This window comes from Geotrypetes seraphini, chromosome 2 (assembly GCF_902459505.1).
Source record: "Geotrypetes seraphini chromosome 2, aGeoSer1.1, whole genome shotgun sequence".
NCBI lineage: Eukaryota > Metazoa > Chordata > Amphibia > Gymnophiona > Dermophiidae > Geotrypetes > Geotrypetes seraphini.
Window position 1 is genome coordinate 346,290,235 of NC_047085.1, and position 25,686 is coordinate 346,315,920.

At 44.2% G+C, this 25,686-nt stretch overlaps 1 protein-coding gene across 12 annotated transcripts in view; it reads right to left on the minus strand.

Annotated features, from left to right (window-relative positions):
• ARPP21 (cAMP regulated phosphoprotein 21) overlaps nt 1–25,686 on the minus strand; it is a 643,283-nt gene that overhangs the window by 282,256 nt on the left and 335,341 nt on the right. The gene's annotated exons all lie outside the window — the stretch shown is intronic.

Below are 25,686 nucleotides of genomic sequence, written 5' to 3' on the forward strand. Positions count from 1 at the left end.
GGGGTTGGTATTATAACTCCACAAGCAAGCTCCTGAAGCTTGTTTGTTCATTGCCACTTCAATTAGAAGGAGGGAATAATCTGATAACACCCTTATGAGATATTGAGAATCAATCACTCTATATTTCCTGCCATGCTTAAAGGTCACTAAGTCTAGTACAAAGTTTATTGACAAAGTAATGAAAAAAAATGTCCTAGTTTCACTTTTTCAAATGCTTATTAACTTATTTACTCCACAAGAGACAGGAAAATTCAACTCCACCTAAAGCAAAGCCAAACAAAACAAAAAACAAGTAGAGAAGGGACTATGCACATTAATTTCAAGGGCAATTACAATTTATTGAAAATAATCATATAAACATATAACATATGTAAAACACCAAGCCTTATACAGAGTCCTTTCTCTTATATCTTTGGACCCAACACGGTCCATGTTTCGGCTTCCACTAAAAAGCCTTCCTCAGGGGTAGACTTGTGATCCAGTTACAACGCTGCCAATCTTTTCATGCAGCGCCTGGATTGAGTCTTATAGCGCAGTATTACAAGGCTGAGCCATTCCTTTACATAAATTATATCAGCGCCATCTACCTCCACCGATGGGCGGTATATAAAGAGCTTAAATAAAATAAATATTTTAATGGTTAACAAGGTACCGCAGCTTATACATGGGTTTTACAAATCTGTGTATTGGGTGTGGCTTGCTTAAATGGGGTAGCTTATCTAAAGACATTAAAACTCATTCATGAAAACTATAATTCAGTACATAAAATATATTTTAAAATCAGCCACTCCCCTGTACCTTTGTAAATCATCCCCTACCTTTTTAGTTCCAAATCATTTTTTTGATGCAATCCAAAAACACAGCCAAACAGCAATAACAGGCAGCAATGAAAACAAACAAGAATGTAGCGCATACAAAATAACAGATACCGGCCAGCATCAAAGTATGAAGAGCAGTACAGTAGAATAATACAATAAAGAGACCATTGCAAGAAATACAAATAGACCAGCGATGGCGAACCTATGGCACGCGTGCCAGCTGTGGCACACGAAGGCCTTGCAGCTGGCACGCGGGAAGGTCCGCAATAGAGCTGCACGGGTCACGGGGATCCCGTGGGGACGCCCCCTAGGGTCGCGGGGATCCCGTGGGGATGCCTCCGAGGGTCGCGGGGTTCCTCGGGGCTGGATGTACTAAGTCGCGCGGCTTTTCTCCCTACCTGCTCTGCTTGCAGCACAGAGCCGAACGGAAGTCTTCCCGACGTCAGCGCTGACGTCGGAGGGGAGGGAGGGCTTAAACAAAGCCCTCCCTCCGACGTCAGCGCTGACGTCGGGAAGACTTCCGTTTGGCTCTGTGCTGCAGGCAGGGTAGGTAAGGAAGAGTAGCCTCGCGGCTTGAGTGGCTACCAAGGGAGGGGGGCGGTCCCCCCCGCCCCGCCCCGCCCCGTGTGCAGCACAGCCGGCCAGGTCCCCTTACTTTTGTGGCGCTAACCCAACTGACTGACAACAGCCCTGGTCCGACAAACCTCCCTGCCCTTAACCGCGAATCTAAATTACCTTCTTACAGCAGCTGTAAGAAGGAAATTTAGATTCGCGGTTAAGGGCAGGGAAGTTTGTCAGACCGGGGCTGTTGTCGGTCTATCGGTCGGGGAAGCGCCACAAAAGTAAGGGGACCTGGCCGGCTGTGCTGCACCCGGGGCAGGAGAGGAGGGGGGAGAAGGATGCTGAAAGCACTGGGGAAGACAAAAGGGGTGGAGAAGGATGCTGAAAGGCCATGGGGAAGACGGGGTGGGGGGGGGAAGGACACTGAAAGCATTTGTGGAAGACAGAAGGGGGAGAAGGACGCTGACAGGACATGGGGAAGACGGGGGGGGGAGAAGGACACTGAAAGCACATGGGGAAGACAAAGGGGTGGAGAAGGTCGCTGAAAGGACATGGGGAAGACGGGGTGGGGGGAAGGACACTGAAAGCATTTGTGAAAGACAGAAGGGGAGAAGGACGCTGACAGGACATGGGGAAGACGGGGGGGGGAGAAGGACGCTGAAAGGACATGGGGAAGATGGGGGGGTGGAGAAGGACGCTGAAAGGCCATGGGGAAGACGGGGGGGGGGGGGGGAGAAGGACGCTGAAAGGAAATGGGGAAGAGAGAGTGGGGAGAAGATGCTGGCAGGGAAGAAGACAGAGATGCCAGACTATGGGGAGAGCGGAGGGAAGAAGATGGGTGCCAGACCAATTTGGAAGGGGGGAGAAAGGGAGAGGCACAGTAACAGAGCAAATGGAAGACGCAGAAGGAAGAGAGACAGTGGATGGAAGGAACTGAATGAGAACATGAGGAAAGCAGAAACCAGGCAACAAAGGTAGGAAAAGAATTCTATTTTTTTTTTTGCTTCAGGATAAAGTAGTATATTAGTTGTGTTGATAAAAATTTATAAACAAAAGAGGCTCTGGTAGAAACCCGTTTACAAAGTGTGTATTCTTCCCAATTAATATTTCCAAATTAATAAAGTCTTTTTGCTTATTTGTAAATGGGTTTCTACCAGAGCCTTTAATTCAGTAGCATAATTAAATGAAATAACTATTTCTGAAGTTTATAGGGACGGGCGGGGACGGAGGGGTTTCCTCACGGGAACGGGCGGGGATGGAGGACATTCCTCGCGGGGACGGGTAGGGATGGAGGGATTCCTCACGGGGACGGGTGGGATTCCTCACGGGGACGGGTGGGGATGGGTGAGACTTTGGCGGGGACGGGTGGGATTTCTGTCCCCGCGCAACTCTCTAGTCCGCAATTAAGATATGCGGTGCAGCGGGAAGCGAGTGTGCCGGTGTCTGCTTTGCAGCTCACCTGGCAACAGGGCCGGACTGGCATTGTCCCGGTGGGCCGCGGCCCATCCTCCTGTGCTGGCTGCAGTCCTGTGAGTGGATGTTTAGCCTGCCTGTCTTCCCCTTAGTATCCTATGAGCCAGGCAGTGTGTGAGGGGGAAGTGGGGGAGGAAGAGAAGCTTCACACTGAGTCTGTCACAGGAACTCAGTGAGGCTGTAGTGTGACTCCACATATGACATCTGTAATCGGGAACAGTTCCTAGTGCTCCCAAGCTAGAAAGGTGAGGATATGGGGGGATGTTAATGTGTCTAATAATGTGCTCCTCTGTAAAAACCTCTGTATCTTCCATGGGGGACATGCTAAATTCGAGGAAATAAAAAAGCTGCTTATGATGATTGCATAGAGAAGTTCAGTAAGCTGAGAGGAGGGCTGGGCTCTCTGTGAACAACCAACACACTAATCCTCTGCGCTGTACCTTATGGAAAACTCAATATAGCAAAAAACAGTAAAGTGTATATGTGGCCCTTCACAGTGCTTTTGTAAACATCATAATAAAATAACAAAGGCTCCAATAATGAAAAATAAAAGTCCTTTTCCCATACACTCAGGTTGCACAAGTCCGGTTTTCATCCGGACAGTATATTTTTTGACCAAAACGGATGTCTACAATTAGTAAAATTCCCCAATCACATATTTTTTTATGGGGACGGATTTGTATACTGCACTTCATTAGATTTTTTTTATTATACAAATTTTATCTTTTTGTAGACTTGAAGTCTTGAACAAAGAAAATGAGTACAGCAAAAAAAGCAAAAACAGATAGTGGAAGACCATTCCAAGAGGCCTGGACAGAGACATATGGAGTGATTGAACGCAGTGGGAAAGCATTGTGTATTATGTGTAATGAAAGTGTTGTGTCTCGCACATCAAGTGTCAAACGTCACTTTGAGACCAACCATAACAGTGTTGCTGAACTTGGTTTAGCTCAAAGAAAAGAGTTCCTTGTAGGAAAATTAAAGAAATATCACTCCCAGTCTCTTAGTTTTAGCAACTATCTTTCAAAAACTAATCATCTTACAGTTGCCAGCTTTCAAATTTCACTGTGCATGGCAAAACATAGTAAGCCCCTCTCTGATGGAGATTTTATCAAAAAGGCAATTTTGGCTGGGAGTAATTCACTCTTCCATGATTTCCAAAACAAGGATAAAATTGTGCAGCGCATCTCTGAGATGCCGCTAAGCAGAAATACTGCAAAAGATAGGGTTCTGCGAATGGCTGCTGATGTTAGTCAACAGCTTACTTGCGACTTACAAAAAGCACCCTTCTACTCCATGTGCTTGGATGAAAGTACAGATATTACTAGCCATGCAAGACTAGCGCTCATTTTGCGTTATGCTACTGGTGACATCATGAGACAAGAGCTGGTAAAACTGCTGTCTTTGCCTGGAAGAACACAAGGGATAGATATCCACAATGCTGTGATGGAGGCTTTTTCATCACTAGACATAAGTCCAGAAAAAGTGGTTTCAGTTACTAGCGATGGAGCACCTAGCATGGTGGGGACAACATCAGGATTCATTCATTTCTTTGCTAAGGAAGCAAAACATCCACTGATTCAATTTCACTGCATAATACATCAAGAGGCTCTCTGCGCCAAAGAAAGCAGCAAAAAACTTGACGATGTCCTCAAAGATGTAACAAAAATGGTGAACTTCATCATGGCGCGTGCTCTTAATTTTTGATAATTTCAAGCCCTTCTTGATGAGGTTCAAGGCACAATATAACACTTTACTGATGTACAATAATGTCCGGTGGCTGAGCAGAGGACGAGTGTTAAGAGAGATTTGTGGCCTGCTTGGAAGAAGTTAGGCTATTTATGAACGAAAAGGGGGAAGACTATCCTCAACTCACCAACATGGCCTGGCTTACCAACCTCATGTTCTTTACAGATTTTACTAACCACTTTAATGTACTAAACAAAAAATTACAAGGCATAGGAAAAACAGCAGAAAGCATGTTTAGTGACATCAAAGCTTTTGAGAGAAAATTGCATGTTTTTGAAAAAGACCTTGAGAGTGGACAGCTAAAATATTTTCCCAACCTAAAAATACATTTGGATAATTCTACAACATTTGTAGACAGTCATAAAAAACACCAGGAAATCCACAAAGCATATTCCACCATTGTAGCCGAAGCAAAGGAGAATTTTAGTAAAAGATTTTCTCAGTTCTGTAAGATGGAGACAACCCTTTCATTTATAACTTCCCCAGAAAAGTCCACATTTGAAGATCTTGATCTTTCCTGCTTACAGTGGTTGGATATTCAAAATTTGGAAATGGAGCTACTGGAATTTCAAGAAAGCTCTATCTGGAAAAGTAAATTCAATGACCTGCGTGCAGCTCTTGAACGTATTGAGTGTGAAAGGGTGACAAATGAAATCACTGCTAGCAGTTCTGAAAATGAAATCCTAAAAGCGTGGAATTCTCTGCCAGACAATTTTAAGTCCATGAAAGAACTTGGGATTGCTCTTCTTACTTTGTTTGGGTCATCCTATGCTTGTGAGCAGCTGTTTTCGGCTTGGAATCATATAAAATCTGATGCTAGAAACAGATTAACGGATGACATGAGTGCTGCATGTGTTGCTCTGAAATTAACGCACTATGAGCCAAGGATTGACAAGTTATCAGCATGCATGCAACAACAAAAATCACATTAATTTTTTTCAGAGCATGCCCAGTGCATATGTTTACATGAAGCAGTGTTTTCAGTTTGCAGTTAAGACACTTTCTAAGTTATTTAAATATTATTTAAAGATGTTATTTAAAAAAGGGACTTTACATGGCCCTGTTGTATTCCAATCTGGAATTTCCAATAAAAACGGTTGGTTTAATTGAAAGCTCTTTTGTTTTCTTTACATCATATTAGAAATGTAATGATTTAACTATTTTCTAATTTGATTGTAAATTTTACAAAAAAACATGTATAGACTCTTTGGGAATACACACCGAGTCTTGACACAGTTAACAGTTTTAAGAAGTTTATCTTTTTTTTTACTCAGGATACATTTGACATGTTATGTGAATAATACATTTAAAATATATTGTGTAACTGAATCAAATTCTTCCTAAATTCATTAAATTGAATGAAATCATTAAAACATTATAAATTGCCAATAAATTGAAATGAAAACCAAAGGATTGTGAATCAAATTGATTCTCTGACAATACAAAGATTCCAAACTTTAAAAATGATGTTACATAGTTCAGGCAACTTTATAAAGAGTTTTTAGATACTAAAATCTTGTTATTAAGGTTTAATTGACGTGCTGGCACTTTGAGGAAATTCTTTGGTTTTGTGCGGCAGTTTGGGCACTCGGACTCAAAAAGGTTAGCCATCACTGAAATAGACCCTCAGGAGTTCAACAAGCAGGAAATAGCCAGAATGATCAACAGCACAATAACTAAAGAACCCAGTGGTATACCTAGCATATGTGACACCTGGGACCCATCATTTTTTGACACTCCCCCCTCTGTATAAAAAAACATGATTTTTAGTAACAATCCACACGTCACACAAGAGAGTGCCTAGAAAAGGCAGCATCTTACATACTGCAGTGAGCATTACAACATCAATACACCCATTGTAAAACTAAACAAGCTAGACTAGCACAGATCAATCCTAACAGAAAACCATGTCTTTTCAAACACACAGAACACAGAAAACACCTTCATCTAGTATGTAATCACAAACTAACCCCTCCCCATTTTACAAAACTGTAGTGTGGTTTTTAGCCACAGTGGTAACAGCTCAGACATTCATAGAATTCTGAGTGTTGGAGCTGTTACCACCACGGCCAGCACTAAAAAATGCTGTACGGTTTTGTAAAAGGGGGGATAAAATAGAAATACATAGACAAAGGTTAAATTGAACCATCAAGAACCTGAATTCTGTATACAATGCAACACCACAGAAACAGCGATGCATCTCCTCTAAAGCAAAAAAATTAATAAATAGAATTTTGTTTTCTACCTTGTCTTCTCTGGTTTCTGCTTTCCTCATCTTCTTGTCACTCTCCTCCCTTCATCCACTGTCTGTCCCTTCTATATGGCATCTTCTCTCCTTCTATGTCCCTTCCATAAACAGTATGGCTCCCCTTCCATCTCTCCCTTCACCCCCATTGGTCTGGCATCCATCTTCCTCCCTTCCCTCCTCCAATAGTTTGGCATCTCTCTCCTCTCTTCCACACCCCCATGGTCTGGCATTTCACTCTCTCCTCTCCCTTCCCTCCCCACTTCTATCTGCATCTGCCCCCTTTCTTTCCCTCTAACCCAATTCCATCCAGCATCCTTTCCCCTTATGTCTCTCTCCTCTTTCCCTGCACACCAATTCCATCAGCATCTGCCCCCTTTCTCTCCCTCCACCACCCTTCCATACCACCCTTACCCCCTTTCTCTCCCTTCATCACCCTTCTATACCACCCTGCCCCCTTTCTCTCCCTTCCCATCCTTCCATACCACCCTTCATCCTTTCTCTCTCCCTCCAAACCCAAGGTCCCGCGATGACTGCATCTACCGCCTCTACTCCAGAAGATGTAAGTGATGTCGGAGGGAGTGGTCTGGCAGATGCAGGGAGTTCCGCCAAGGTCCTGTGATGACTGCGTCTGCCGGTCCACCCCCTCCGATGTCACTTATGTCTTCTGAAGCAGAGACGGCAGACGCAGTCATCGAGGGACCTTCCTGCACTTCAGAGCGGCTGCCGACTCTGCTCCGGAATAAGTATGGCAGCCGCGCTGAGGTGCAGGTCCCGTTGTAGAGCAGCGCAGGAGGTTCTGGACCCGGCTGGCTGTGCACCCCTCTAGGGCGTGCATCCAGGGCGGTATGCTTCCCCCCCCGCCCTTGGTACGCCACTGCAAGAACCTCCCCCCCACCCTCCCCCAAACCCTCAAGAGGTGCAAGGGGAGTTGAGCGAGAAAGGTAACACCACAAAAGAAGTGGAGAGGCTCCAACTCTACAGTATATCCAAGGCAAATAATAAGGGAACATCAGCCTGGTAAGAAAAAATATCTCAACAATTACCAAGAGGAACAAAGGACAGTCCCCAATCCAATCTCCACCCCACCCCCCAAACACCAGCGGGGATAAAGCAACAGCAAAAGGGCCCTATACTCTTATGAGCCTCAAAAGAATCCCTCCCTCAGGTCTACGAATCCCCTATCACCATCCCCCCCTATCCCCCTTCAACCAACCACCTTTTGAAATCGTCCCCCATACATTTTTTAATCCCTCTCGCATACTAAAACTTAATTTTATAGACCAGGTCTTCAGCCAGAAAAGTGCTTGACTCGGTTTACAATAATGTAAGTATAGTACATAAATATAAAAGAAGAATATAATCTAGAGTAGCCTAAGGAAGTCCTCGATTGGCTATTGAAAGCAAAATATCAGAGGCAGACCTGTCGGTAACAGAACCAGAAAGCAACAGTCCACTTCATGGCAACAAACTCAGGCAGAGGGGAAATACCTTGATAAAGCCCCCTGGGCGAAACATAGCCTATGTTAGTGAGGAACCCCTGCTATGCTTCTCTAAAGAGATGAGTACTTAATTTAAACTAAAACTATTTATGAAGTAAAATATTTATAGAACAATTATATAAACAATTAGACCGATGAAGATTTTAGTGTCAATGATACTGTGAATGAAACTTTCTCACAGTCGGCATCGTTGAGGTCTTAAGTGGATTAATACTGAATCTACCTAAGGTTGTTTGTTTTTTTGGTAACAGTTACTGACAGGTCTGCAGCAGTCGGGTTTGACAATAGTAAAACTCGATGCAAAATAGTCAAGCAATTGTTAGTGAATCAATTAATTGGCTATTTTGCATGGGGTTTTACTCATTTGCATGAGTGGATCGAATCGGGTAAGAGATTGATCGGGCAGCAGTTTAGTGAATCGGGTTGGGGAACGATCGCAAAACCAGTAAAACTGGTTTTGCGATCGTCATTACAGGATCAGTAGGTTTAGTGAATCTAGCCCTTAGTCTGTGTTTTTGATTTCAGCCCCTTAACGTGATTGAGTTTGACAACCCTGCTCTAGGTACAGTAGCTCTCTTTTTTGGTGCTGTCCTGCTGCTCATTTAGGCGGTACCCCAAGCCCATACTAGGTCAGCCCATCCTCAAGTAAAGTTCTGGCATTTAATGCCAGTTCTTTTCCTCAGCTGACGGCAGACCATTCACACTCCCCATTCTTCAGTCCTACCCCTTTGTAACAATTTTCACTCTCAGAAGAGTCACTAGTTCTGCTGCCGCGTGGTGGAGGCAGGCAGAGCAAGCGGCTGAGGGCAGAAGGAGGAGACTGCAAGCAGCAGGAGAGCGGGGCCGGAGAGAAGCAGGAGGAGGCAGGAGACGGTGAGAGTGAAGAGCGGGTAGCGGCGAGAGTTAGCTCCGCCCACCCGCTCCGCGTCACCACCAACGTCAGCGCCCGGACTCCCCCTTAACCAGGAAGGGAGCCGCGGGCGAAGTAAATCGGCGGCCGCGTGGTGGAGGCAGGCAGAGCAAGCGGCTGAGGGCAGAAGGAGGAGACTGCAAGCAGCAGGAGAGCGGGGCCGGAGAGAAGCAGGAGGAGGCAGGAGACGGTGAGAGTGAAGAGCGGGTAGCGGCGAGAGTTAGCTCCGCCCACCCGCTCCGCGTCACCACCAACGTCAGCGCCCGGACTCCCCCTTAACCAGGAAGGGAGCCAACGGCGCACAGCCGTTCGGCGCGCGGCGAAGGCGCCTTTGCGAAGGGCCTCAAGAAGGGCCTCAAGAAAGGGCTATCAACTATAGCCGGACTCCCAACTTATAAGACTAGCTAACTAACAAATTGTCTTCAGTCTTTCTTTAGCATTCTACCAAGTCTTTAACTATCAATCTTACTTTCTATCTCACCAACAAGCTACTAAATCTTTCTCACTTAACAGGCAGACCTCACCAATCACTCTATTCCCAAACCACTTTAACAGGCAGACCTCAAGCACCTCTCCAGCACACTAACAAACAGACGTTCTTATCTGACAATTAACTAACTGTTAACTAACTAACTACTACTACTAACTAACTAACTCCATCCCTCCCGCAACACTTACTGACCAACACCTAACAGCCCCCACCCTAACAAACATCCTAAAAAAAAAAAAAAATAAATAAATAAATAAATAAATAAATAAAATTTTAAATTAAGAAATAATAACAATAAACCTTTGTAATGGCAGGTAGGACTAGAAGCAGCAAGACTTCAATCAAAACAGGCAGTTCAGTCACCGAGAGCACCCAGGGGATGGCTATGGTCCGAGTACAGATGGAAGGAGAACCAGGACGGAGGGCAGAGGTCTCTGTACAGACCGAGGCCATCCCCTCAAAGATGTCTACAGTATCAACGCAGACAGAAGTAATGGATCAACCGGACGACAGCCTTTGGATGGAGCTAAAGAGCCTGAGAGAGGAGGTTCAGCGCTTAAGGAGCATCCGAGACGACGAGACCTTCATCGATGGAGTCATCCAGGAGCTGTCTCAGATCGCTGAACAGGAACCTGACAAGACCACCCTGGGAACACCCATAGCATCCAAAACGGCCACCTTGAGACAAACTACCGGAATGCAGGAAGTGGTTGGAGACGCTGACTCCTGGCAGTTGGTGACTTCCTCCACAAGAAAACGCAAAGGACCTAACTCTGTCTCTTTTTCCCCCATACAGGACAGCTCAACATCGACACCTCATATCGCCCTGAGGAACAGATATCAGCTGCTACAGGAAGGTCCGGAGAAAGAGCTACAAGTAGTTGTTCAGCAGACGGTTCCAACTCCGCAATCAACAGTACAGCCCACCCCTAAGAAGCGCAGAGTGGTGGTCATCGGAGATTCGCTGCTGAGGGGCACCGAGGGACCAATCTGCAGACCAGACCTACAATCAAGAGAGGTATGCTGTTTGCCAGGGGCCAGGATCCGGGATGTCACTGCTTGCATTGACAGACTCATTAAGCCCCGAGACCACTTCCCCATGGTTCTAATCCACGTAGGAACCAACGACACCGCAAGGAGCAGCCCGGACATCATACCTGAAGACTTCAGGGCCCTGGGGGAGAAGCTGAGGAGGATGGATGCGCAGGTAGTCTTCTCCTCGATTCTCCCAGTGAGGGGCAAGGGCAGAGCCAGAGAGGATCGAATACAGAGGGTGAACGACTGGCTGCGAGGATGGTGCAAGGAGATGAACTTCGGGTTTCTGCACCATGGAGAAGCATTGCAAGGACTACAGGGACACGACGGGCTACACCTAACCAGAAGAGGGAAGAATGTCCTTGGACACCGCCTAGCCCGCCTACTCCACAGGGCTTTAAACTAGGTAAGTCGGGGGAGGGTACAGGCACAAACAACATACCAGGCGAACTAAAATGCCAATACATTTTTGAGGCTGAGGAAAGTAGTCACCGAAATTCTGGGTCAGGGGTGAGTGCACACACTTTTGAGTCGGGAGTAGGGTCACATCATATTTATGGGTCACATTGTAATTCCGGGTCTAGGGGGAGTACACACTGTAGTTCTGGGTATATGGGGAGTACACTTTGTGGTTCTGAGCATCAGGAAAGCACAAATAACACATACAATGTTAAAGGTGTTCAAATAGCTCAAGCAGGAATATCCCCACTGAGACGTAACAAAAATATAACATGGAGGGCTATGTACGTCAACGCACACAGTTTAGGAAACAAGATCCTGGAATTGGAAACAGAAATAAGGAATGCCGACCTGGATGTGGTGGCGATATCCGAAACCTGGCTCACAGACTCCCACGGGTGGGACATGGTCATACCGGGTTACAACTTGCTTCGCCGGGACAGAGAGGGTAGGATGGGAGGGGGTGTAGCATTATATACTAAAGATGACATTAAGGTCACGAGAATCTCAGATGTCCAGTATACTGGGGAATCCCTTTGGGTTAATTTGGCCAGAGGGAAGGACAAATGCTTGTATCTTGGCGTAATTTACAGACCCCCAAGACAACAGGATGACCTGGATATGGAAATAATCGAAGATATAGAAAATATCACCTTGCGTGGGGACACAGTACTGCTAGGTGACTTCAACATGCCTGATGTGGATTGGGTTACACTTACCTCTGCTTCCGGCAGCAGCAGGAGGCTATTAAACTCTATGAAAGGAGCAAGCCTCAGGCAACTGGTGTTGGAACCGACAAGGGATCAGGCAATACTGGACCTGATACTTACCAATGGAGAAAGTGTCACAGAGGTCTCGGTGGGCGACACATTGGCCTCCAGTGACCACAACATGGTATGGTTCAATATCAGGAAAGGTTTCACTAAATCTACTACACTAACCAAAGTCCTCAAATTCAAGGACACAAATTTCAAAGATATGGGAGACTTCGTTCACCAGGCGCTACAAAGCCAAGAAGAAACCGATAACGTGGAAGACATGTGGTCGACTTTGAAGGCAACCATACAAGAAGCAACAAACCGCTATGTAAAATCAGTAAGTAAACGGAGAAGGAACAATAAGCCACAGTGGTTTACTGCGGAGATCTCAGACCTGATCAAGGAGAAGAAAAAAGCATTCATCTCTTACAAACAATCAGGGAAGCAGGACTCTAGAGCAGACTACCTGACCAAATCAAAAGCCGTCAAAACAGCAGTCAGGGAGGCTAAATTCCTCATGGAGGAGTCTCTAGCAAAGAACATCCAGAAGGGAGATAAATCCTTCTTCAGGTATATCAGTGATAGAAGAAAAAACTCAGGCGGGATTGTACGTCTTAGGACTCCAGATGGAGACTATGTGGAAAAGGATTCGGAAAAAGCCCAACTATTAAATGAATACTTCTGCTCAGTCTTCACCCGAGAAGCACCAGGGCTCGGCCCTCAGCTACAGGCAAGGGTTGGCTCAGTTGACCCGTTTAGTAACTTTGAGTTTACGCCCAGCAGTGTCTACGGTGAGCTGTCAAAGCTCAAGGTTAACAAAGCAATGGGGCCGGACAACCTGCACCCCAGGGTGCTTAGGGAGCTGAGTGATGTCTTGGCGGAGCCACTGTCCGCGCTCTTCAACCTCTCCCTTAGTACAGGCAGCGTCCCGTTGGACTGGAGGACGGCTAACGTCATTCCACTGCACAAGAAAGGCTCAAAGATGGAGACAGCAAACTACAGACCAGTGAGTCTAACATCGATAGTGAGCAAACTAATGGAAACTCTAATCAAACACCAATTAGATAAGATCCTGGAGGAGGAGAATCTACGGGATCCCCGACAACATGGATTTACTAAGGGGAGATCCTGCCAATCCAACCTGATCAGCTTCTTTGATTGGGTGACAGGGAAGCTGGATATTGGGGAGTCCCTGGACATCGTGTACCTGGACTTTAGCAAAGCATTCGATAGCGTACCACACCGCAGGTTACTGAGCAAGATGAGTTCTATAGGATTAGGTAACACATTGACGAAATGGGTTGGGAGCTGGCTTGGAGGTAGGCTCCAAAGGGTGGTGGTGAACGGCACCCCCTCCGAAATGACGGAGGTGATTAGTGGAGTACCACAGGGCTCAGTCTTGGGCCCAATCCTATTCAACATCTTTATAAGAGACTTGGCAGAAGGGCTTCGAGGTAAAATAACATTATTCGCCGATGACGCCAAACTGAGTAATGTAGTGGGCAAATGCACAACAGACGAAGATTCAATGCCTGACAACATGATGCACGACCTACTCCTACTGGAGCGATGGTCTAGGACATGGCAACTCAACTTCAATGCCAAAAAATGCAAAGTTATGCACCTGGGCAGCCAGAATCCATGCAAGTCTTATACCCTTAATGGCGAGATCCTAGCAAAAACGGTAGCAGAACGAGACTTGGGGGTAATCGTCAGTGAGGACATGAAGTCTGCCAATCAAGTGGAGCAGGCTTCGTCCAAGGCAAGACAAATCATGGGCTGCATACGAAGGGGTTTCGTCAGTCGTAAGGCGGAAGTCATTATGCCATTGTATAGATCCATGGTGAGGCCCCACCTGGAATACTGTGTGCAATTCTGGAGGCCGCATTATCGCAAGGATGTGCTGAGACTGGAGTCGGTGCAAAGAATGGCCACCCGGATGGTCTCGGGACTCAAGGATCTACCATACGAAAAACGGCTTGACAAATTACAGCTATACTCGCTCGAGGAGCGCAGAGAGAGGGGAGACATGATTGAGACGTTCAAGTATCTTACGGGCCGCATCGAGGCGGAGGAAGATATCTTCTTTTTCAAGGGTCCCACGACAACAAGAGGGCATCCGTTGAAAATCAGGGGCGGGAAACTACGAGGTGACACCAGGAAATTCTTTTTCACTGAAAGAGTGGTTGATCGTTGGAATAGTCTTCCACTACAGGTGATTGAGGCCAGCAGCGTGCCTGATTTTAAGGCCAAATGGGATCGGCACATGGGATCTATTCACAGGGCAAAGGTAGGGGAGGGACATTAAGGTGGGCAGACTAGATGGGCCGTAGGCCCTTATCTGCCGTCTATTTCTATGTTTCTATTCTCTCCAAAGACCCTGTGCAGATCTCAGCCCCTCCCTCCTGTGACTAGAAGCCTTCCCACTGGCTGGATTCTCTACTACACTTCTTCCTCCATATTCGCAGTTTCAGCAATTGCGGTTTCGAATATTCACGTTTTTAGCTTGATGGCTCCTCCCCCCAAATTACTTCAGCTTGCATAGAGAAATCGCTGATTCCCAGCACTTTCTTCAAGCTCAAGAAATGGGAGTGATGCATGTCGGGAACAAAAATCTCATGCACGAATACAGGATGTCTGGGGCGGTACTTGGACAGACCTCCCAGGAAAGGGACTTGGGAGTTCTTATCAATAAGTCCATGAAGCCATCTGCACAATGTGCTGCAGCAGCGAAAAGGGCGAAAAGAATGCTAGGAATGATCCAAGAAGGGGATAACGAACAGATTGGAGAAGGTTATCATGCCGCTGTACCGGGCCATAGTGCGCCCTCACCTGGAGTACTGCGTCCAGCACTGGTCGTCGTACATAAAGGACACGGTACTACTTGAAAGGGTCCAGAGAAGAGCGACTAAAATGGTTAAGGGGATGGAGGAGTTGCCGTACAGTGAGAGATTAGAGAAGCTGGGCCTCTTCTCCCTTGAAAAGAGGAGATTGTGAGGGGACATGATCGAAACATTCAAAATACTGAAGGGAATAGACTTAGTAGAGAAAGACAGACTGTTCACCCTCTCCAAGGTAGGGAGAACAAGAGGACATTCTCTAAAGTTGATAGGGGATAGATTCCGTACAAACGTAAGGAAAATTCTTCTTCAACCAGAAAGTGGTAGAAAACTGGAATGCTCTTCCGTTGTCTGTTATAGGGGAAAAGACCCTCCAGGGTTTCAAGACAAAGTTGGACAAGTTCATGCTAAACTGGTGAGACTGGACTCATTTGGAGCACTGGTCTTGACCTAGGGGCCGCCGCGCGAGCAGACTGCTGGGCAGGATGGACCACTGGTCTGACCAAGCAGCGGAAATTCTTATGGTCTCCTTTAGGAACAGGCCAGGTCTCCCACCATGTTATTGGCAGTTTCACCATATTCACGATGGTTTTTAATAGAAAACAGCATATAACATATGAAAAAGTTATTTGCGGTTTTTCTGTATTTGCAGTTCTGTTAATCCCTATCATATCTAATGCAAAGGGAGAATTGTACAGCTTCTGCACTGGAAGGGGGAAGCATGAAGAACAGTAGTAGTTGGCTAAACCCTGAAAAATATCCACACAGCCATCCTTCTGGATTTGAGGCAAGTAGTTTACTAACTTGCAGAACCTTGAAAAAATCCAGATCTTTGGCAATCCTAGCCTCCTGAATTTAAACCCCCCTCCCGCAAAAAAAAAAAAAGACATTAGGCCCAAGGCACAAGCCTAATTTGCCTATGCCTTTATCTGGTTCTGATCCTAGAATTACACTAAAAACGCCTGAATTTACTTCATCCACTGAAAATGCACAACAGTCTGCATATTCAAATACACACCCTAACTGGACCATAACTGTCTTCCTGGTACATACCAATTTACTTTCTTTACCTAGTACTCTGGGATTTTATCTTGTAAAACTTTAAAAGGCAACTACAATAATTTAAAATAGATTCATCATTTTATTAATAACCCATGCAGTTGCCTCAACAAAAGGGATGTCAGTACCTACTTCAGCAGCTGCTAAATCATTCCATCTGTTGCATTTTATGCTGCCTGCGAACAGTGAAACAGTCATTTAGATAGGCCTTCATAAAATCCATTACAGCAGTCTATTTTAGGGCTACCATACATTTGGGAAAACCCGTTAGAGGATTATCCAGTTGTCCAAACAGTTTTTTTTTTTTTTAAATGGGGGATTCTGTCTGGGTTGAGCTGGCTCCCCAACTCCTTCACCTATGTACCTCCTCCGCAGCCGCTGCAATTATGAATCTTCAGACAGCCAGCAGAGGCAACAAGGGGAACCTGCTGCCTGCGGTCTACCCCAGAAGCTGCCTCTCTGCAGGTCCTGCCTATGTGGGAACAGGAAGTTTCTACAGAGAGGCAGCTTCTGGTGTAGATTGACAGCAGCACGATCACCCCATTGCCACTACTGGCTCCATGAAGATTCAAAATTGCAGTAGCCAGGGAGGAGGTAGGTGTGGGAATTGGGAGTGCTATACCCAATTCCAGGATGGGGGGGCTGGAGAGAGGTTGTGGTTGACTAGTGTACTTTTAGGAGGAAGACAGTGTCCTATAGGGTTAGGAATGAGCCTTAGGAATTTGCTCTCATCCCCACTCCTCCATTTGTACCATTAAATAAAGCACGCATGAATGTAAATTAAGACACAACCTTCTATAATCCTTAATCTCCCATATAGCGTACTCATAACATGAGACACTTGACTTTCCTTTGTTCACTGCCAATCTATATAGTATCCCAAACCACGTCTGCGGTCCCAATATCATAAACTAAGGCAGTGGATCCCAAACCTGGTCCTGGAAGCACCCCAGCCAGTCAGGTTTTCAAGATACACACAGTGAATATTCATGAGAGAGATTTGCATGCAGTGGAGGCACTAAATGCAAATATCTCTCATAAATATGCATTGTGAATAAGCTGAAAACCTGACTGGCTGGGGTGCCTCCACTATCAGGTTTGAGAATCACTATTCTAAGGGCTTTTGCTATGACTGTTAGTATGTCCCATAGTTTCTTACCAGGTCTATCAAGAATCAAATGCTGAATGCAGTTAACCTCTTCTCAAGAACAGAAATGGATATACTGCATTCAAAATTAACCTTACTGGCGAAAAATCCTATGTTTGAAAGAGTGTTTATGTTTATTAAAATCTTTATATAAATGTAAGGAAATTCTTCTTCACCAAGAGAGTGGTAGAAAACTGGAATGCTCTTCCGGAGTCTGTTATAGGGGAAAACACCCTCCAGGGATTCAAGACAAAGTTGGACAAGTTCATGCTAAACTGGTGAGACTGGACTCATATGGAGCACTGGTCTTGACCTAGGGACCACCGTGTGAGCGGACTGCTGGGCAGGATGGACCACTGGTCTGACCCAGCAGCGGCAAGTCTTATGTTCTTATGTACATATACAGCCAAAAAGGATCATACAAACATTTAGAATAAAAACACAGAGCACATACCCATTCCAAAATTATTCCAATTTTGTTTTCATGTGGGTCAACTTTCAGCTACCATAGCCAGAATTTGTTTTTTTTTTAATGCCAAAAGGCAGCTGGATATTAAACCCTATCTGGTTAGTGCTGCACTGAATATCTAAATGCAGTGGTCTATGCCAGAACTTACCCAATTAATGACACTAATCGATCTGCTATTTTAAGGGATTACTTAGCAGAGCCTTCTTTCCTTCTCAAGTTAACCAGATAAGTTATCCAAATAGCAGACTGAACATGACCACTATGTTGCTAAGTTCCAGGATTGTCCTGACTCTGTCTATCACTATCCATTTAACATGGAGGAGGACTGTAAGAATATTCAGTTGCATGAAACACTTAGGTAGGTGAGTTTATGCTACCAATTGAGCTGCTGTAAGTGGGCACGATTCCAACTGGCACACCAACATTACATGCTTAAGTACGTACTGTTAAAAACTTGGAACTAAGCGCACCCCATTGTGGCGCCTACCTCTTGACATCAAGTTAAGAAATTGCCTCCTCACACCCTAGCCCCCAGATTCTACAAATGGTGCACACATTTATGCACACAATTCAGATATACGCATGCAACTTGCGATCCAATTAACACCAATAATTGGGTGCTATCAATCATTGGTGGTAATTGACACCAATTTTGATTTGCACACACATCTCGCTAAGTACTACTCTCTCAAGATCTGTGTGCAAATTTTATAGTTACACAGATTTTATAGCCACAGAAGGGCCAGGGTGGGGCAGGGACATAGAAACATAGAGTATGACAGCAGAAAAGGGCCGTCGGCCCAACAAGTCTGCCCACTCGAAGAACCCTCCCTCTAAGAATTTCCCGGAGCGAACCTACTCCAAGAACCCTTCCTCAACAAGAACCCTCTTTTTAAGCATTTCCCCGGTGTGATACTACATGTTTATCCCATCGTCCCTTGAAGTCGAGTGCGTTACTTGCCTCAACTACCTGACGTGGAAGACCATTCCATCGATCAACAAATCTTTCGGTGAAGAAGTATTTCCTCATGTCACCATGAAATCTCCCACCCTTGAGTTTGCGCACTATCACTGAATACTCAGTTTCCACGCCTAACTTAACAACCAAGATCTACACCAGGTTTCAGTTGGTGCAAATCCTCATACCCAAAGTTTGGTGCAGAAATCGGCTCTGGCTCTATTATATAAACAGCAGGCAACTCTTTTATAGAATAGCACTCCACATTGATTTTTATCCGCACCCAAATATGGGCACCATATGAGTACTAAGTACTTAGGACACATTAGTAAATTGGACCTTAAACTGTGATTGTTTTTACATCCTTAACTATCTTTCCTTTGCATGTTTACTCTTGTGCTATCTACTCGATTCTGTCCCTCTTCTAGTTTGGTTTGTAGTCGTAATAGAGGGTCACTTGGGAGATAACCCTATAAATGTTGGTATTCTAGAAATTTATGCACACAGATGAAAATATTCTGGTTCCAAACTATTTTGCAAGTGTGCACCATTCATTGATGACATGTACCTTGCAGGTGGGCATTCACAGGAACAGACTTTGAGTAGAGTTTGGGTGGGTGTGCACAATTGTGTGTGCAAATCATTGGAACCAGCTCTGTGGTTTCTTGAACACCCCCAATACTGAGCAAACTCCTTGATTGTGTCTAGGGAGGAGTAATTTCTATTTGGTTAACACCCCCAATCATTTTGAAAAGTTGACTCCTACAAATTGTAGAATACTATGATTGATGTGCTTTCTTCAGCAGTCTAAATGTGAACACTTATCGCAGCTCTATGATTGGTCTATGCATTTGTGTCTACAAATAATTACTTGTATTTGGTCTGTTAAGTTACTATTCTCAAAAAGAAAAGGAGGTGCTTACTTTCCTTCTTGACACATAAAATAGAACTAACCTTTTAGAGCTTTTAATTTTTTTTTCCTTTTAAACTTCTTGATTTGTACCAATTTTTCTGTTTGTTCCTTAATTTCTGTTATAAGTATTCAGACATATATTCAGTATATAAAATTAATACAGGTAACACTAAAATAATAATAAAACCAAAAGAATTGCTTTATAATCTTCAACATCGTTGAAAACTGTTATATTTGAAAATTCCCCGTTAAGGGGGCTAACCAATTTAGAATGTGCTAACTGCGTTAGTGCTCACTATTGATTAGCACACACTAAACACTAAGGCCTAGATCCAGTAAACTCACTGGTCTGGATCATTGTTGGGTGATTCGTGGCTGAGTTCTGCCGGGCGACTGATTCACTAAAGAGTTCTCATGCAAATTATCTGATCGGATGCACGCGCAGAGTGATCGCGACGCACGCGCAAACCATCCTGGTTGGCTGTAGATGCAATCCGCACATGTGCTTACTCTCCGCACAAGCGAGGTCAAGACAAAGGGGGAGGGGTATAATAGGTATAGAAAGCAGCTCCCGAAAGGAATCATTTAAATTTGTGCAGGCAGAATGGAACAGAACACGCTTTGCAGCCAGACTACGGAACAGAACACGATTTAAACCTGCAGGTTAAAACCACAGGCTCGCATTGCACTTTTTGCACAATATATAAAAAGGGGGGGAGTATGCATATGTACAATTTTTTATGTTGATGGTTGTTTTCAGGGCGGGAAGAGCAGGAGAGTCGGCAAGGACAGTAGCGACTGGTCCTCAGCAGTCGCTTCATTTAGGATCAGCAAACCCAATCAGTGTTCCTTCTTCTGTTTAGTGAATCAATGGCTTCCTACTTATGCATGGCATTTCCCCTCATTTGCATGTGCGGATTGGCTTGGTGATTGATCGCACACTGTTTAGTGAATCGGGTCGGGAAACAATCGCAAAACCATCGGTAAGTTTTGTGAATCTAGCTCTAAGACATCCATAAGAATGTAATGGGCGTCTTGCTGCACTTGCTCTTACCCCAACCCAATTGTTTTATCCCTCATTGTTTTCTTTAAACATTGTAGTTCTACCGCCTCTACCCTTGTCTCAGATTTATCCACGTTTGTATTTTAAACATTCTTGTGCCCCCCTATTTTAGTGATACACACTGTTTAGAAATTTTATAAGCGTTTGTATCAAATTTTAAATAAACTTAAAACTAATCATTAGCATACATTAAGGTTAGCACATGCTAAATCATCCCCTCCTTTTATCAAGCTAGAGGTTTTTAGCACAGCCTGACGAGGTAAGTGCTCTGACGCTTATAGGAATTCTATGAGCGTCAGAGCATTTACTACACAGACTTGTGCTAAAAACCAGCTTGATAAAAGGGGTCTTCAGTTAGTGCCCTTTGATTAATTCCTCCCTAAGCGGATTAAAAGTGTATTGTGTGGCTACCAGCATTTCTAAGCGGAGAAATGTCTTTTTGCATATAGTGGCTGATATTGGTAGCAGTGATGCAACCTGTCCATTCATAACAAACAAGAGCAAACTACCAAATGCCATGTGACAACAGACTGGAAAATTATAGGCTGATAACAGATCAGCTTCAGCCCCCAACCAAGTCACAAATACTGTACATTCAAGATGTTTTAAACACAAAGAAAAAAAAAAAGAGTTAACCAAGAAACAGAATTCATTCATTCAAGTTAGGGTGTGCTAAAACAGGGGTCTACAAACTTTTCACTATGGGGGCCACATTGGGTACTTCAGTACTTTTCAGCGGGCCATAGTAAAAAAAATAAATAAATAAATAAATAACTCAAGATATACGAGTTTTATTGAAAGCAGAAAATTTTATAAATTAATTACAGAGTACGTAAGATTAAATTATTGTATATTAATAACGACAAACACTACCAGCAAATTCTCATATTTTTATCACAAATTATAGTAAAACCATTAATGTGAATGATGGAACTATTTGTGTTTTAAAAATCTTATTAAACTGAGGTTCAAATTTTAAAATGCTTTAAATGTTCATCAGATAAATTTGCCCTGTATTTTGACTGGCTATATTTCATTGGGGAAAAAGTTTGTTCGCAAAGATGCGTTGTACCAAAAATGGAGATAAATTTACAAGCAAATTTCTTCAAATTTGGAAACTGCTCAGTGTTCAAAAATTAATAAAAATCAATCAAGTTTTCTTCCTTGTATTTATCTTTAATATGTTCATTTGCCTGCAGTTCAACAAATTTTTTTTGTGTGGATTCTCATTGGAAAATTAGTCTGTGGAGCGGATAACATCATATCACCGGCCGCATGTGGCCTACGTGCCATACTTTGGAGAGCCCAGGGCTAACATAACCCGACAACAGTATTCTACATTAATAACTTTCCCCCTTAATCACTTACAGAGCAACGTCTGGTTTCTGTTGCTTCAGAAGCTGAAAAAATTAAAGGGTCCTACTAAAATTCATTAACTTTTGGGATTAATGCGCCTTAAGACAGTCTTTTAACATTTGGCAAGCCTGAAACTAATACTGCTTTGGAAAAGGACATCCCAGCAATTTTTATTGCATGTTCGTTTATTAACATTCTAACTAATGAATGGTATGTACTCCAGGGTAACACAGAAGCACTTGCTGGTAAATTCTACATAGTCCACCTAAAGTTAAGCGCCTACACTGGCGCTCCTAGGTGATGTAGGCGCCTAACTAAATTGGTTAATCGGCTTACTCGGCACTGATAATTGGCACTTAACACTTCATAATTGCCATTAATAGGACTTAATTAAAAGTTAGGCACCTAATTCAAAAAATACAATTCAAAAAAAAGTATGATTCTATAAAATGTAGGCACCTAGATCAAAACACCTACCTAAAAGTGGACATGAGGAGGAGCAGATCATGGGCATGTTTTTGAGTTACAGTAGGCGACTAACTTAAGTGCAGTTATTTAGGCAAAGAAAACCCTGGCGTATATATGGTGTGCCTAAAGTTAGGATGCCAAAGGGAGAATTCATCAATGTATCCTACTGTTAAGATGGGTTATTTTAGCACAGGGGCCCATTTTATGCAGGGCAGGATTAAAGGGTAGGCCCAGGAGGCACATGCCTAGGGCCTGAAATTGTCAGGGGGGGCCTCGGGGCGGGAGCAAACAGGGTAGCTGCCCTGGGCCCCACAGATCCAGGGGGCCCCCGCGGTCCTAACTTCTCTTTATCTCCCTTAAACAGCTAAATGTTCCTTTTCAGAGGGGCCCTAACACGGCAGCCATTCTCACAAACTGCTGGCAGCTGCCCCAAAGCTTTCTCTCTGCGGTGATCTGCCCTGTCGGAAACGGGAAGTTACGGCAGAGGGAAAACTTTGGGGCAGCTGCTGGTAGCTTGTGAGAGCGGCTGCTGTGTCGGGGCTCCTCTGAAAAGGAACATTTTGGCTACCGGGGGGGAGGTGAAGCGGTCTGCCTCGGGTGCTCCAGGGCCTGGCGCCATTAACTTCTTCGAGCAGCAAAAGCATTTACAATTCACTGCTGTTGCCGGCTTTGGGCCTTCCTCTCTGCTGGGCCCTGCCTACTTCTTGTTTCCATGAAGGCAGGAGTTAGTCCTGGCTAAGTAAGTGGGAAGGGAAGGAAGAGGGATTTGTTCAGAGATGTTTGGGGGTTGCATAGAAGAAAAACTATGCACTGGTATGCTAATCTTTGTTTGTTTTGAATAAAAAAAAAAGAAATACTAGTGGAAAAAAAGAAGTAAATAAGAAAACAGATAAATGGGGCAGAGGGGCCCAGTGTACTTATGTACCTAGGGGCCCTCGAAGAATTAATCCTCTGATTTTATGCAATGAGACCTTATGCTAAAATAGCACTACTAGTGGCAAAATAATCCGTCTTAACAGTAGCATACAGTACTCCCCTGATATTCCCGTTCCACGAACCCACGCGAATCGTGAAAAACCACAAATACGCTTTTTCAATGGGGGAGACTGGAGAGGGCAGCAGGAGCACCGGCGAGTGCAGGAAATCACTCGCTGTATGCTCTGACTGCCTCTTCCTGCACTAAGTCGGGCCTTATCCAATCAGGAGCTGCGTGTCAAAGCGCTAAATGCATTTCTATAAGTTGGGTGCATTGTATAGAATCTCGCTTAGTGATGCCTTACTAAGTGACATTAGGCGTCATTAGGGGGGAATTCATCAATGTACAGTGTTCCCCCGGTCGTTCGCGGTCGGCGGTTTGCAGTGCTGCTCATTCGCAGTATTTTCTGACCGCGAACCGCTGACAAGGAGAGGGCAGCGGGAGAGGCAAGAAAGAGCAGCTGGAGCGCCGGCGAGTGCAGGAAATCACTTGCTGTATGCTCTGACCGCCTCTTCCTGCACTAAGTCAGGCCTTATCCAATCAGGAGCTGCGTGTCAAAACAGTTGGTGGTTCGCGGTCGGAAAATAACACGAATGACCGGGAACACGAACTGCCAACCGTGAACAACCAGTGGAAAACTGTACATTGATGAATTCCCCCCTAATGACGCCTAATGCCACTTAGTAAGGCCATCACTAAGCGAGATTCTATACAATGCACCCAACTTATAGAAACGCATTTAGCGCTGCACTTGTTGGCACTAATTTTTTTAGGTGATCTATATAGAATTGAACCCTTAGGCCAAGATTCTCTAAACAGCGCTGCAGATCATGTGTCAATCATGCAATGGTGCTGTTTAGAAAATCGTGATTTTAGGAAGGGTAGGCGCTGGAAACACAGGCTATGGTTTTCAAAACCTACATTTCCAGTACATACCTTTTACGTGAATCTCACATACGGAGGCACTTTATTGCACCTAACGCTACTTCCAGTGTTAGCTACGCCTACCGTGGTATTAGGCATTATACAGCACCTTTATAGACACGATTCTGGTGCTGGCTTTTTTAGGTGCCGGTAGACGCCTTGAAATTTATTTTAAAAGCTTTTTAAATGGCATTTTGCACTTAACTTAGACTCCGTAGGGTGCCTAACAGTGCCTAAGTTAAGGTGCCGTATATAGAATATGGACCTTAGAGCCTATATTTAGAGCACTGTAACAGGCTAGTTGGCTAATGCTTCCACTCCCAGATTCCACCCATGCCAAACTCTCTGACAGAAAAGTTCTGAAAAATTGGGTAACACATAATTTAACACATGGGAAGTGGCAAACCCCCTTTAACATGGTAATGTGGTAGCCTTTTTCTGCATGTTAAATGCTTAATATCTTTAGTAAAAGGACCTCCAAGATACTTAAAGCTTATTTTTCAAAGATAAATATTATGTTTTGCAGACAAAAATTATAGCTTTTCTCAATGATTCTAGTGCAACACATGCTTATAGTCTTATTTTTAGTTAAAACCCGGAGGCTTATTTTCAAAGCATATGGACATCTCAAATTAGCAAAAAAATTTAATTGTCCATCTGCCATAAACATCCAAGTTGTGATTTTGGAATTGCAGAATTTGAATATCCTACACTGCTGTCCAAATAGCAAGGGGGCATGTTGTGGGCGTGATTTGGGTGAGACTAAAAAAGGCTCAAAATTAGTATGTCCAACAGCGATAATCAAACAGGAAGAAACGTCCAAGTCTAAAAAGGAGGACATTTTAATTTAGACTTGTTTCAGTCACATCCAGGGTTATGAAAAAGTGCTCTGATTGAGTAGCTAACCACTGGAGAAATTAAGGCATAATTCCTAAAAAAACACATTAATTAATTTTGCAGTAGCCTGGTTTTTCACATGCAAAGCACATGTTATGGCTTAATGTCCTTTAGAAAAGGGTTCCTTATGGAGTTAGGTTTCTCAACCCATTTCTCAGGACACACCTAGCCAATCAGATATTCAGAATAGTGGTAGTGTATGCAGATTTTTCAGATGCATATTCTTTGTTAATATCCAGAAAATTTGACTGACTAGGCGTGACATGAGGACTGGGTTGAGAACCTGTTATAGAAGAAATTAAGGTGTGAACTGTGGTGAGCTAAAAAAAAAAATCTGAGTCAATCTGTTTATATCAGTGGCTACAAAAAGTCGAACAAAGTGTGTCATTTGAAAATTTCAATAGGGATAAAACTGAAGTAGCCTCACATGAACAACATATGTTACTTCCTGCTTCTAAGGTCATCTTTCATATGAAGGAATGAAATGGTGACAACTGACGAGCACCTAAGAACTGCCCATATTCAGGTTGCGCATATCTGCCCACTGCTTTCTTGCTGCAGTGTATCACTGTCAGTGTGGAAGGGGGGGGGGGGGTTCCTGCCTGACTACAAGATA